The following is a 12,442-nucleotide window of genomic DNA, read 5'->3' on the forward strand; positions in this document are numbered from 1 at the left end:
TAGTCTAACAATGTGATTTTTGGTGGGAGCTTCAGGCAATGCATTATCAGGTTGACTTCCAGAGGGACTAGAGACTAGAAGTCAGCCATGCAAGTGGTCAAACATATCTACAGGACTGAGCCCTAGTAAAATCACCATATACCAAGGCCAAAGTGAGCTTCCCTGGTTGGCAATACTCCACGTGTGTTGTCCCACATCATCACTGGGAGAATTTAGTGCTATCCAGGACTCCACTGGGAGAGGACAACTGAAAATTCCACACGTGGAATTCTCCTGGACTCTGCCCCATGCAATTCTTCTACTGTCTGAAGTTAATCCGTATCCTTTTGCTGTAATAAACTATAACCATGAGTTGAACAGCTTCTAGTGAGTTCTGTAAGTCTCTCTAATGAATCACTGAACCTGTGAGTGGTCTGGGAACTCCTTAACTTTGTGTGCCTGTACCACTCTGAACACACTGAGGTCTCTAATTCTTCCCAGCCTTTCCTCCAACACTTCCCCCTATCTAATATTCCCTTCCCCATTACCCTCGTCTTCCCTACTTATCTGGCAAAATCCTGTTCTTATATTTGGGATAATTAAACGGCATCTCTTTTGTTGAGTCCTCACCACATCACTCTTTCCCACAAAATTAGTCATCCCCCACCCCACGCTCATTGTGCTCCCATAGATCTACCAGGACAACAAGCACAAATAACCATGTCTTTCTCATCTTTGCATTACCAGTACACAGCAGAGTGCCTGGTACATAGCAGGTCTTTAGTATATGTGTATGGACTGAATGAGCTACATATGGAAATGAATATTTGAAACAGGGGGAAAAAAACAGACTAGAAAATATGCACAAATGAAGTACAATTCAGTGAAAAATATGTAAGGCCATTAATAAGCATAAGTGAGAAATGTCAAATAAAGTCTATTTAACATTTACTATTGAGGGACTTCCCTGGTAGTGTAGTGGTTAAGAGTCCGCTGGCCAATGCAGGGGACACAGGTTCGAGCCCTGGTCCAGGAAGATCCCACATGCTGTGGAGCAACTAAGCCCGTGGGCCACAACTACTGAGCCTGCACTCTAGAGCTCACGAGCTACAACTACTGAAGCCTGCGTGCCTAGAGCCTGTGCTCTGCAACAAGAGAAGCCACCACAATGAGAAGCCCGTGCACTTCAACGAAGAGTAGCCCCTGCTCTCTGCAACTAGAGAAAGCCTTCACATAGCAATGAAGACCCAACGCAGCCAAAAATTAATTAATTAATTAATTTTAAAAAATTTACTATTATCTTCATCGCCCTGAAAAGGCTAGTTTTCTTTTAGTATGCAAAATGAGGGTAGAACTGCTATGATAAAAATTATTTAACAAAGAAGCACATATATAATTGCAGAATTAGGAGCTCTAAAATATGAAGTGTAAAATGTTACAAAAATGGATAAATTTTCATATTTTAAATTCATAAGCAGATTTGTTTTAGCAATCAAATTACTTTGGGAAATAAAATATATCATTACATTTTCCTGTTGCTTTCCTGGTCAACTAATTTTAGCTAACTTCTAGTGAGTTACTATAACAAAATATTTCAGGAATATGCTTATTCTCTCTGAAGTATGTTCACTCAGAAAAAATCTGCAAAAATCCACAGAAATTATGTTGCTCTCATTATTTCACGTTAGTGTTTATGTTTTATTATGTTAAAGTAGCTACTCAGCGCTTACCTGTTTAGATGTCTACATTTTGAGTACTTGGGTTTTAGTTTTACCAAAGCCTACACCTGATAAAATTTCATAGAAAGGCTAAAGCAGTAACCATGCAAAGTGCTCATTTACATGGGTTTGGGCTTCAGGAACAGAGAGGAAGAATTTCGTAAGCTTTTGGCTTTTTATGATAGCATCAGGGGACCATTACTGGAATTAGATCCTAGTGGTTGCCATCAGTTTGGTGGCTGCTTAGAGACTCTTAACCCCAGAAGGTACCAGGTAAACAGGGTCCTTGTAAATGAGAGCAGCAGTATGTAGATTGGTTTGTTTTGTTTTTGTTTTTGTTTTTCTCCTTGGCTCATTTGTTAATTTTTAATCACAACCAATTGCCCTGGTACTAGAGTTCTGACTGGTTTTGTTTTTATACCAGATAATCTTTGATAATCAGTCTTGATGTTTGAAAAGAACACTTAAGCAATGTCTTTGGCAGCAAGATAATTTACCCCTAAAATAGGCCCTAGAGAGAAATTATTTATTGTTTTCATATCTACATTGAAGTTCAACATTTTTGAAATGTTTTTAGTCCTAGTATTATATCTTTGAAGTGTATTCTAACTAAACAGCCCCAACTTAGCAAAGCAAGATATCCATCCTTTTTTCAAAAGAAAAAAACAGTGACATAAGAAAAGGCAAATGTATTTAAAGACTGGCTGGTGATTTTATCATAAAAGTATAGTGACTGGCTTCATAGGAGAGTACAGAACACTTATAAGTTGATGGCAATGTTGTTGGCATTTTGCCATCTAAACTTAAGTGAAGGTTCTACTTCTGGGATGGTAGCATGAGGAGTTCTGAGGACCTACTCCCCAGTATACAAGCATAGCTGGTGAAAAGTATTTAAACAAACAAGCAGTTAAAGTCTCTGGAAATTGCCCTAAGTGCATACAGCAAGTGAAGAAATATTTGTTTAAGAAAATCTACTAAAACTCAGAAAAAACAGAGAAAGTACGTGGAATTTGAGTTAGGACACTCTCCCTCCCTTACACCTCCCAGATTAGCTTAACGGAAGCTCCATTCTAAGTGGATATGGCCAAGAATATGGGGCTCCTCTTTCCTAAGTTCCCAATCAAAGGTTAACATATCTTACCAGGAGAACAGGCCTCTAGCATTTCTCATCTCCTCCAACTCCAAGTTCAAGAGGAAAAATTCCTGGAGAGTGCAGCCAAGAGGCTGGGGCCTCCATTCCACCACTCAGCACACATCTATAACAAAGAGACTCTACCCCAGATGTGGCAGGCCAAGAACACTGGGACCTCAGTTACCCTTGTTCCAGCTCACTCAAAAGGCAGTGATTCCATGCCAGGACAGGCAAGTCAAGATCACAGGTTACTGCCCCACTCAGCACTCAGAGTAGTGCTTCAGAGATTTTCTTCTAGGGGGAGAAGTAATTCATATGGAAAGAGAGCTCCAAAGTTCTCCCCAAAGTAACTGACTTTATTTGAAAAAAGAGTGCGGGAAAGTTCAAGCCTAGGTGCTCTAAGAAACAACAGCTCTCTTAATAAGAGCAATAGTTAAACCACTGGCCAGCTAGTTCATCAGAGAGAATCAAGGAAAATGACAGCTAAGAAGGGTACCCCTGGGGTCAGGAAAAAAAAAAAAAATCTGGCTACAAAAACTGCTCCTGCCTGAATTTAAGTGGATCAGACTGAAGAACGATTTATGCCCAGGGCATTGTTGAAAACAACAGAGGAATTATCCAGTAACTCATGGAGCCTAACAGTTGGATGTGATATCAAGTAAGGCTGACAGCTTAACAGAGACCAGGGAAAAGACAGTCAAAGAAAGCCCTGTTAAAACCACTGTCATCCCAACGTGACTGTGTGCACGTTGAGGCAGTGCCTTCCAAGAATTGATACCACACAGTGGGAGAAAACAGACTTCACTAAAATAATTTAGCCAAGTTTCACACACACACCCAAATAACAACGAAAATAAGCCCCAGAGGAAGGGGAGGAGAATCGGTATTCATAGTACAATGTCCAAAATTCTTCAGGATAAAAGCAAATAAACCCAGATGAAAACTTGCATGCACATGAGAAAAACAAAGAGTATATTGCAGCAAAAATGCATGTTTCTTCCTCTTTTTTCTCTGATTTGCAAAGCAATTGTATAAAACAGTATGTATGTATGTAATCGTGTTTGGCTTATCACATATAGAAATGTAATATATTTTGCAATAACAGTACAAAGGAGGTGGGCTGGATCATAGTATTGGAGTAAAGAAATGACACCAGATGGTAAATCAAACCAACAGGAACTAATGAAGAATACCAAAATGGCAAATAAAAAGTTAAAAATAACAAATGCTATACATAGATACTTTCCTTCCTTTTCTCAGCTTCTTTAATAGACATACAATTATAAATAATAATAATTATAACAATGTATTCTTGGGTTTGTAGCATATAAAGATTTAGTATGTATAACAATAATAGTACAAAAGAAGGGGGAAGGAGGAATGAAGTCACATTTCTAATATCTCAATGGATTAAGTTAGTATAAATCTGAAACTGATTTGATATGTTAATATGTATATAGTGAGTTCGGGAGCAACCACTCAGAAAAAACTCAAAGCCTATAGTGAAAAAAATAAGTAAGTTAAAATATATGCTGGAAATGTTCACTTAATGGAAAAGAAAGCAGCAAAGGAGGAATAGAGAAATAAAAAAGTCATTGAGACATGGAAAACAAAAAATAAAATGGCAGGCAAATTCAACTATATCAATAATAACATTAAATGTGAATGATTAAACAATCCAGTCAAAAGGCAGAGATTGTCAGACTGGATAAAGTACAAGATCCAACTATATATCGCTTACAGGATACACACTTTAGATTCAAAGACATAAGTAGGTTAAAGGTAAAAGTATGAGAAAATGTGTATCTTGTAGACAGCAACCATAAGAAAGCTGAAGTGGCTACATTAATATCAGATAAAACAGACTTTAAAACAAACAAACCAAAAATACTAGAGATAAACAGGGATACTTTATAATAAGAAGAGGATCAACCCATCAGGAAGCTATAACAATTATAAACATATATGCACATGATAACAGAACTCCCAAAATAGGTGAAGCAAAAACTAACAGAATTGAAAGAAGAAATATACAGTTAAACAATAATAGTTGAAGACTTCAACACCCCACTTTCAATAATGGATGGAACAGCTGGCAGCAGATCAACAAGAAAATAGAAGATTTACACAATACTACACTTAAATTTGACTTAACACGTATCTGTAAAACACTCCACCCAACAACAGTAGAAAATGCTTTCTTCTCAAGTGCACATGGAATAATCTCAAGGATAGATCTTATGTTAGTGCATAAAACAAGCATAACATATTTGTTAATAACATAACAAATCCTATAGAAAGAATACTATAGCTTTAACAAGTGGGCTTTACCCCAGGAATGCAATGTTGTTTTAACATTCAAAATAAATTAATGTAATACACCATATTAATAGAATAAAGGAAAAAAACTACACAATCATCTCATTAAATGTAGAAAAAGCATTTGACGGGGGGAAGGGGAATGGAGGAGGTGTTGGTCAAAACACACAATTTCACTTAAGCAAGATAAACAAGTCCTCAAGCTGTACTGTACAGCATTGTGCATACAATTGACAGTATTGTATTGTATACTTAAAAATTCATTAATAGGGTTGATCTTATGTGAAACGTTCTTATATTTTAAAAAAAGAGGGAGGAAGGAAACTTTTAAGAGGTGATGGTTACGTTTTTGGCATTGTATATGGTGTCAGTTTCATGAGTATACACTTACCTTCAAAATCATCAAGATGTATACATTAAATATGTACAGGTTTTTTGTATGTTAATCATACCTCAGTAAATAAATAAGAAAGAATGTCCATGTCTCCCTCAAAAAAGACAGAAAAAGCATTCGACAAAACCCAGTACCTTTTCATGATAAAAAACACTCAACAACCTACGAATATTCTCAGTCTGATAAAGAGTATGTATTAAAATCCCACAACTAGCATCATAATAATGAAATACTGAAATTCAGAATGTGACCTTATTTAGAAACAGGGTCTTTGCAGATGTAGTTGGTTAAGATGAGGTCATATTGGATCAGGGTGGGCCCTAAATCTAATGTCCTTATAAGAAGGTCATATGAAGATACACAGGGAATAAGACTATATGATGACAGAGCCAGAGATTGAAGTAATGCAGCTAGAAGACAAGAAATGCCAAGGACTGCTTAGAGCCACCAGAAGTTTGGTGGAAGCAAGGAATGAGTCTCCTCTAGAGCATTCAAAGAAAGCATGGCCCTCCCAACACCTTAATTTCAGAACTTCATCCTCCAGAACTGTAAAAGAATAACCTTCTGTTGTTTTAAGCCACGCAATTTGTGATAATTTGTTAGAGTAGCCCTGAGGAACTAAAACAGATTTTGGTACCAGAAAGTGGGGTGCTGTCACAACAAATATCTAAAATTGTGGAAATGGCTTTGGAATTAAGTAATAGGTAGAGGCTGGAACAGTCTTGAGGTACATGATTAAAAAAAAAAAAAAAGCCTAGATTACCCAATCAAAAAATGGGCAGAAGACCTAAATAGACATTTCTACAAAGAAGACATACAGATGGCCAACAGGAACATGAAAAGATGCTCAACACTGCTAATTATTAGAGAAATGCATATCAAAACTACAATGAAGTATCACTTCACACCAGTCAGAATAGCCATCATCAAAAAGTCTATAAATAATAAATGCTGGAGAGGGTGTAAAGAAAAGGGAACCCTCCTACACTGTTGGTGGGGATGTAAATTGGGGCAGCCACTATGGAGAACAGTATGGTGGTTCCTTAAAAAACTAAAAATAGAATTACCACATGACCCAGCAATCCCACTCCTGGGCATATACCCAGAAAAGTCGAAAACTCTAATTCGAAAAGATACATGCATCCCAATGTTCATAGCAGCACTATTTACAATAGCCATGACAGGGAAGTGACCTAAGTGTCCATCAATAGAAGAATGGATAAAGAAGATGTGCTATACATATACACTGGAAATTACTCAGCCATAAAAAAGAGTGAAATAATGCCATCTGCGGCAACACGGATGGACCTAGAGATTATCATACGTGAAGTAAGTCAGACAAAGACAAATATCATATGATATCACTTATATGTGGAATCTAAAAAATGATACAAATGAACTTATTTACAAAACAGAAATAGACTCACAGAAATAGAAAACAAATTTATAGTTACCAAAGGGGAAAGCGGAGGGAGGGATAAATTAGTAATTTGGGATTAACAGATACACACTACTATATATAAAACAGATAAACAACAAGGACCTACTGTATAGCACAGGGAACTATATTCAATATCTTGTAATAACCTATAATAGAAAAGAATCTGAAAAAGAATATATATATGTGTGTGTATATATATATATATATATATATATATACACATATATATAAAACTGAATCACTTTGTTGTACACCTGAAACATTGTAAATCAACTATACTTCAATTTTAAAAATTATTTTTAAAAAAAGAAAAAAAAAAGCCTAGATTGCCGTCAGAGGGAACACAGTCCTGCTGACATCTTCATTTTGAACTCCAGAACGGTAAGACAATAAATTTCTATTGTTGTAAACCATGTAATTTGTGGTAATTTGTTACAGCAGCTCTATGAAATTAATACATCAACCTTGAATTGCTAGGATAAATTCTTGTTGATCTGCCTCATGGCTATATCCATTATCGAAAATGGGGTATTGAAGGCTCCAACTATTATTGAACTTTCCATTTCTCCCTTCGATTCTGACAATTTTTGCTTCATATATTTTGGGGCTCTGTTAGTGTGTGTTTATAATTGTTATATCTTCATGATGGATTGACCCTTCTATCATTATAAAATGCCTCTCTTTATCTCTAGTTACATTTTTTGTTTGTTTTAAAGTCTAATGGTTTGATATTAGTATAACCATTCTGGCTGTCTTATGGTTGCTCTTTGCATGGTACATCTTTGGATCCTTTTATTTTCGATGTATGTGTGTCTGAATCTAAAGCATGTCTGATCTTTTTAACAAATTCAGTCTAACAATCTCTTTTTGATTGTTTAATCCATTCTCTAATCTGCTTAAATATATATACTGAGTTCTTAATTTTAGGTTTTGCATTTTTCAGTTCTAGAATTTTGAATAAAAAGGATTCTAGTTCTTATTAAATTCTCAATCTCAACTCATTAATCAGAGCTATTTTTAAATCCATATCAGATAACACTAATAACTGGGTCACCTGTGGATCTGCTTTTAGTGTCTTTTTCCTCATGGTTCTACTCTTTGGTATTCTTCATAATTTTTGACTTAATGCTAGATATTGTATATGATACACTGTGCTATCTCTGGATGTTATTTTCATACAGGGAGGGATCACCCTATTCCCCGGTGGGAAGATAAGAGTGGTGGCAAGCAGATCACATTAATCCAATCCATAATTCAGTGGATGTGAAACTAGGTTGTAATTTTTTTTTTTTTTATCATTGGAGAATCCTGCTTTACTTTTTTTTTTTAAATCAGTCATCAATTTTATACACATCAGTGTATATATGTCAATCCCAATCGCCCAATTCAGCACACCACCATCCCCACCCCACCGCGGTTTTCCCCCCTTGATGTCCATACGTTTGTTCTCTACATCTGTGTCTCAACTTCTGCCCTGCAAACCAGTTCATCTGTACCATTTTTCTAGGTTCCACATACATGCATTAATATACGATATTTGTTTTTCTCTTTCTGACTTACTTCACTCTGTATGACAGTCTCTAGATCCATCCACGTCTCAACAAATGACTCAATTTCATTCCTTTTTATGGCTGAGTAATATTCCATTGTATATATGTACCACAACTTCTTTAGCCATTCGTCTGTCAATGGGCATTTAGGTTGCTTCCATGACCTGGCTATTGTAAATAGTGCTGCAATGAACATTGGGGTTGTAATTTTTATAAGGTTGTAATTTTTATAAGCTTTACTCTCTCTCCTGTTCCAATTTTTGTTTCTTAAATACAATGATGAGATAGGTAGATAGATAGATAGATAGATAGAGAGATAGATAGAGAGATAGATAGATAGATAGATAGATAGACAGACAGATAGATAGAAAGAAAGAAAAGATAGACAAATAGATATCTTTGCTTTGGCTTTCAGGTTTCTGCTTTTTTTTTTTTTTTTTAATCTTTCTGCTCTTATCAGTCCCAGAATTCAGCAAATACTCAAGGGGAAAACCAGCAGAGTATCAGGCTCACTTCTCTGAAACTTTCTGCCTTATTGGGACCTTAGGTCTTTCAAGTGTTGGTTGGCTTGATGACCCTAAGCTTTTTGTCTCTCTAGTTCTTTGGAGTTGCTGTAATTTGTTTGCTTCTCTGATTCTTAGCAGAAGTTCTCTTCCTGGGCCTTCTACCCAGATTTGTGTCCCAAACTGGCAAATTCTATAAAGGAAAAAGTAGCTGCACAAGGTTTGCTCACAAGTTCTCGGGTTACCTTCTGTGTTGAGAGTCCACAAGAAAACCCTCAAATTCAGTGATTTAGTAGAACGGCTCACAGGACTCAGCATACAGTCATACTCATGGCTATGATGTACTACAGCAAAACAACGCAAAGCAATATCAGCCAAGGGAAAAAGTGCATGGGGTGAAATCCATAGGAAACCAGGCACAAGCTTCCAAGAATTTTCCCCTGTGGAATCACACAAGATGTGCTTAATTCCACCAGTATTGAATTGTGACAACTTATGTGATATGTTATCTGCCAGGGACACTCTTTAGAGATCTACTGCCCAGGGTTTGTATTAGAAGCTGTTCATGTAGGCACCTTCTGCCTACCATGTATCATAATTACAGATGCCCAGAGGAAAGTAGATGTTCAGCATAAACCATGTTGTTTGTATAATCAGTTTATACATAGTAAACTACCTTATCAGTTAGGAAATGGTGGGAACATTCCTATAATCCAAATTCCCAGGTGCCAGCCAAAGGCCAACATTGCAAGCAGGGCTTTCTAAGGATAGTATGTCAGGCCTGCTCTGTAAACTCTTCCCTGCACACCTTCTTTCTAGGATTTTGGCTCTTGGAGTCCTGTTTGCCTAAAACTTCTTCAATGGTTTCAAACAGAGGTTTTAGATTATTTTATCCAATGTCACTAGTTGTCCTCAGTGAGGGCTGCCCTGCTGTAGTAGTGTCTGGTTATTTCTTCTTCGCTGCTGAACATTTAATTTGAAAAATTATGGAACTTGACACTTGAGATGTTTTTTCTTTCCTCCACAGAGTGTTTGTTACCAGGCACCTAAGGGATTACTTCAGTTCAGTTTCAGGAATTGAGATGATTTGATGCTGTGCTAAATTCCCCGTGAATTTGGAGGGGTGGGGGAGTGTACCTTCAATTCACTTTTCCTTCACTGGTGGAGTTTTTTGGGACCCCAAACCAAAGCATGGGAGTTTTCTAAGCCCCTTCCCATGAGTTGGCATGCACTAGTATCCAATTTTTGTCCTCCTAGCCTTCTGGGGGTAGTAAAAGCACGGCTCATCCCCTTAAGCGCTTCTTCTAGAATCAGCCAATACCTCCAGGTAAGAAGTGGCCGCAATGCTGGGTTTGTCTCTCTAGATTTTTGTGTTTTAAAAAGAATTCGTTCAGATTATCTAGATGTCCATGGAAATCTTGATGTTATTACCCAGTCTGCCATTAATGGAAGTGGAATTCCCCCTCTACCTTGCTTCTTACACTGTAAAGCAAGTTCCTTAGATGCAATATTTTGAGGAAAATCATGATGGTCAATAGGGCACTTAGTGTTGCACACAGAAGCATGACAGGGAAGGCAAATCTAAATCCAGATTAACAGTGTCTACTCTATGAACAAATAGCTGCTTCTCCATGAGAAAAGAGATTTGATATAATTGTTCTGCCACTAGGCAACTATTTGGTTGCCCTACGGCATGAAATCTTAGGGTTTGTCACTCCTGCCGGCAGACTGGGCTCTTAGCAGTGGCAGTAATAAGGGAAGCCTTGACGAAAGGAGGGCCATATTGTTTGTTTGTTATTTTATAAGTTTTTAAAAAATATATTTATTTATTTTTGGCTGCATTCGGTCTTCACCGCTGCACGCGGGCTTTCTCTAGTTGCGGCGAGTGGAGGCTACTCTTCGTTGTGGTGCGTGGGCTTCTCATAGCGGTGGCTTCTCTTGTTGCGGAGCACAGGCTCTAGGCATGCGGGCTTCAGTAGTTGTGGGACGTGGGCTCAGTAGTTGTGGCTCGCGGGCTCCAGAGCACAGGCTCAGTATTTGCGGCGCACAGCTTAGTGCTCCGCAGCATGTGGGATCTTACCAGACCAGGGATTGAACTCGTGTCCCCTGCATTGGCAGGCGGATTCTTTTTTTTTTTTTTTTTAGCATCTTTATCGGAGTGTAATTGCTTTACAATGGTGTATTAGTTTCTGCTCTATAACAAAGTGAATCAGCTATACATGTACATATATCCCCATATCTCCTCCCTCTTGCGTCTCCCGCCCACCCTCCCTATCCCACCCCTCTAGGTGGCCACAAAACACTGAGCTGATCTCCCTGCGCTATGCGGCTGGCAGGAGGATTCTTAACCACTGCGCCACCAGGGAAGTCCAGGAGGGCCATATTGTTGAAGTCCATGTATAGCCCTTCTGCTTCCAGTATTGCCACTTTGTTCATTAGTTGATTGAACAAGAACTGGGATATGAAAGAAAGAGCTACTGACATCCTCAGAATCATCTTGACCATCTGAGTACTTAGCATCTCCTTCAAATGGGGTCTTTGTTTAGTATTTATGTAGAAAACAATTATTCTTACAATCTGAGCCCATTTTGAGAAGTCCAACCATACATTTAGTGTCTGAATTTTATCGCTCATCCTCCAACCTTGTTACTTCCATGTCCTCTACCACCTGGCCAACTATGAGTTATAAAATGGGGCAGATCTGTACCTTGGGATATCTTTACCTTCTGTGCAGAGCAGACAAGAAATACTGCTCAGATTTATTCTCACTGTAAAGAGTTCTTCTCCTAAGTGTCCTCCACCACCATTGCTGAGTGGGGTTGTAGTGCCACAGTTTTTACCTCTAACTACTACCAGCATACTGTGCGGCAGTGCATGTATAACCCAGCTCAATTTTTTCCTGCTTGGCAAACTGTAATATTCTCTCCTATTATAAGTATAGTTCATGGGTTTGCTTGCTTGCTTGTTTTCTCCTTTCAAACATACCTTGCCTCATTAAATTCAACTTGGTGGATGTAAATGAATTGAAACGAGATTCCACACTAGAGTAGAATTAGAATAGAAGAGGAAGTGGTGACATGTTGTTCCAGAGGGTACAAATTAGTAAAAATTAGTAAAAATTATATAGCACAGGGGCAAGACAGAAGTAGAAGCATCTTGGCTAAGTGAAGAGAACACAAGTTTTAAGATAAATGCACTATAGGCCTTCATTAGGTAGTAACGGACCTGGGATACAAAAGTTAAACATACTTGTAGCTTCTATAAAAGGAAGCAAGTGGAGCAAGAAGTGAGAATTTGTAGTGTTGAAGTTAAGTCTTTCCTACTTTATTTTCTAAAGAGTCTAGATATCACTTATGTGTGCCACAGAAATATTGAAGAGAATATGATAGAAAAAAAAAGTCAAACT

The sequence above is a fragment of the Balaenoptera musculus genome, chromosome 9 (assembly GCF_009873245.2).
Source record: "Balaenoptera musculus isolate JJ_BM4_2016_0621 chromosome 9, mBalMus1.pri.v3, whole genome shotgun sequence".
In the NCBI taxonomy this organism is placed as follows: Eukaryota; Metazoa; Chordata; class Mammalia; order Artiodactyla; family Balaenopteridae; genus Balaenoptera; species Balaenoptera musculus.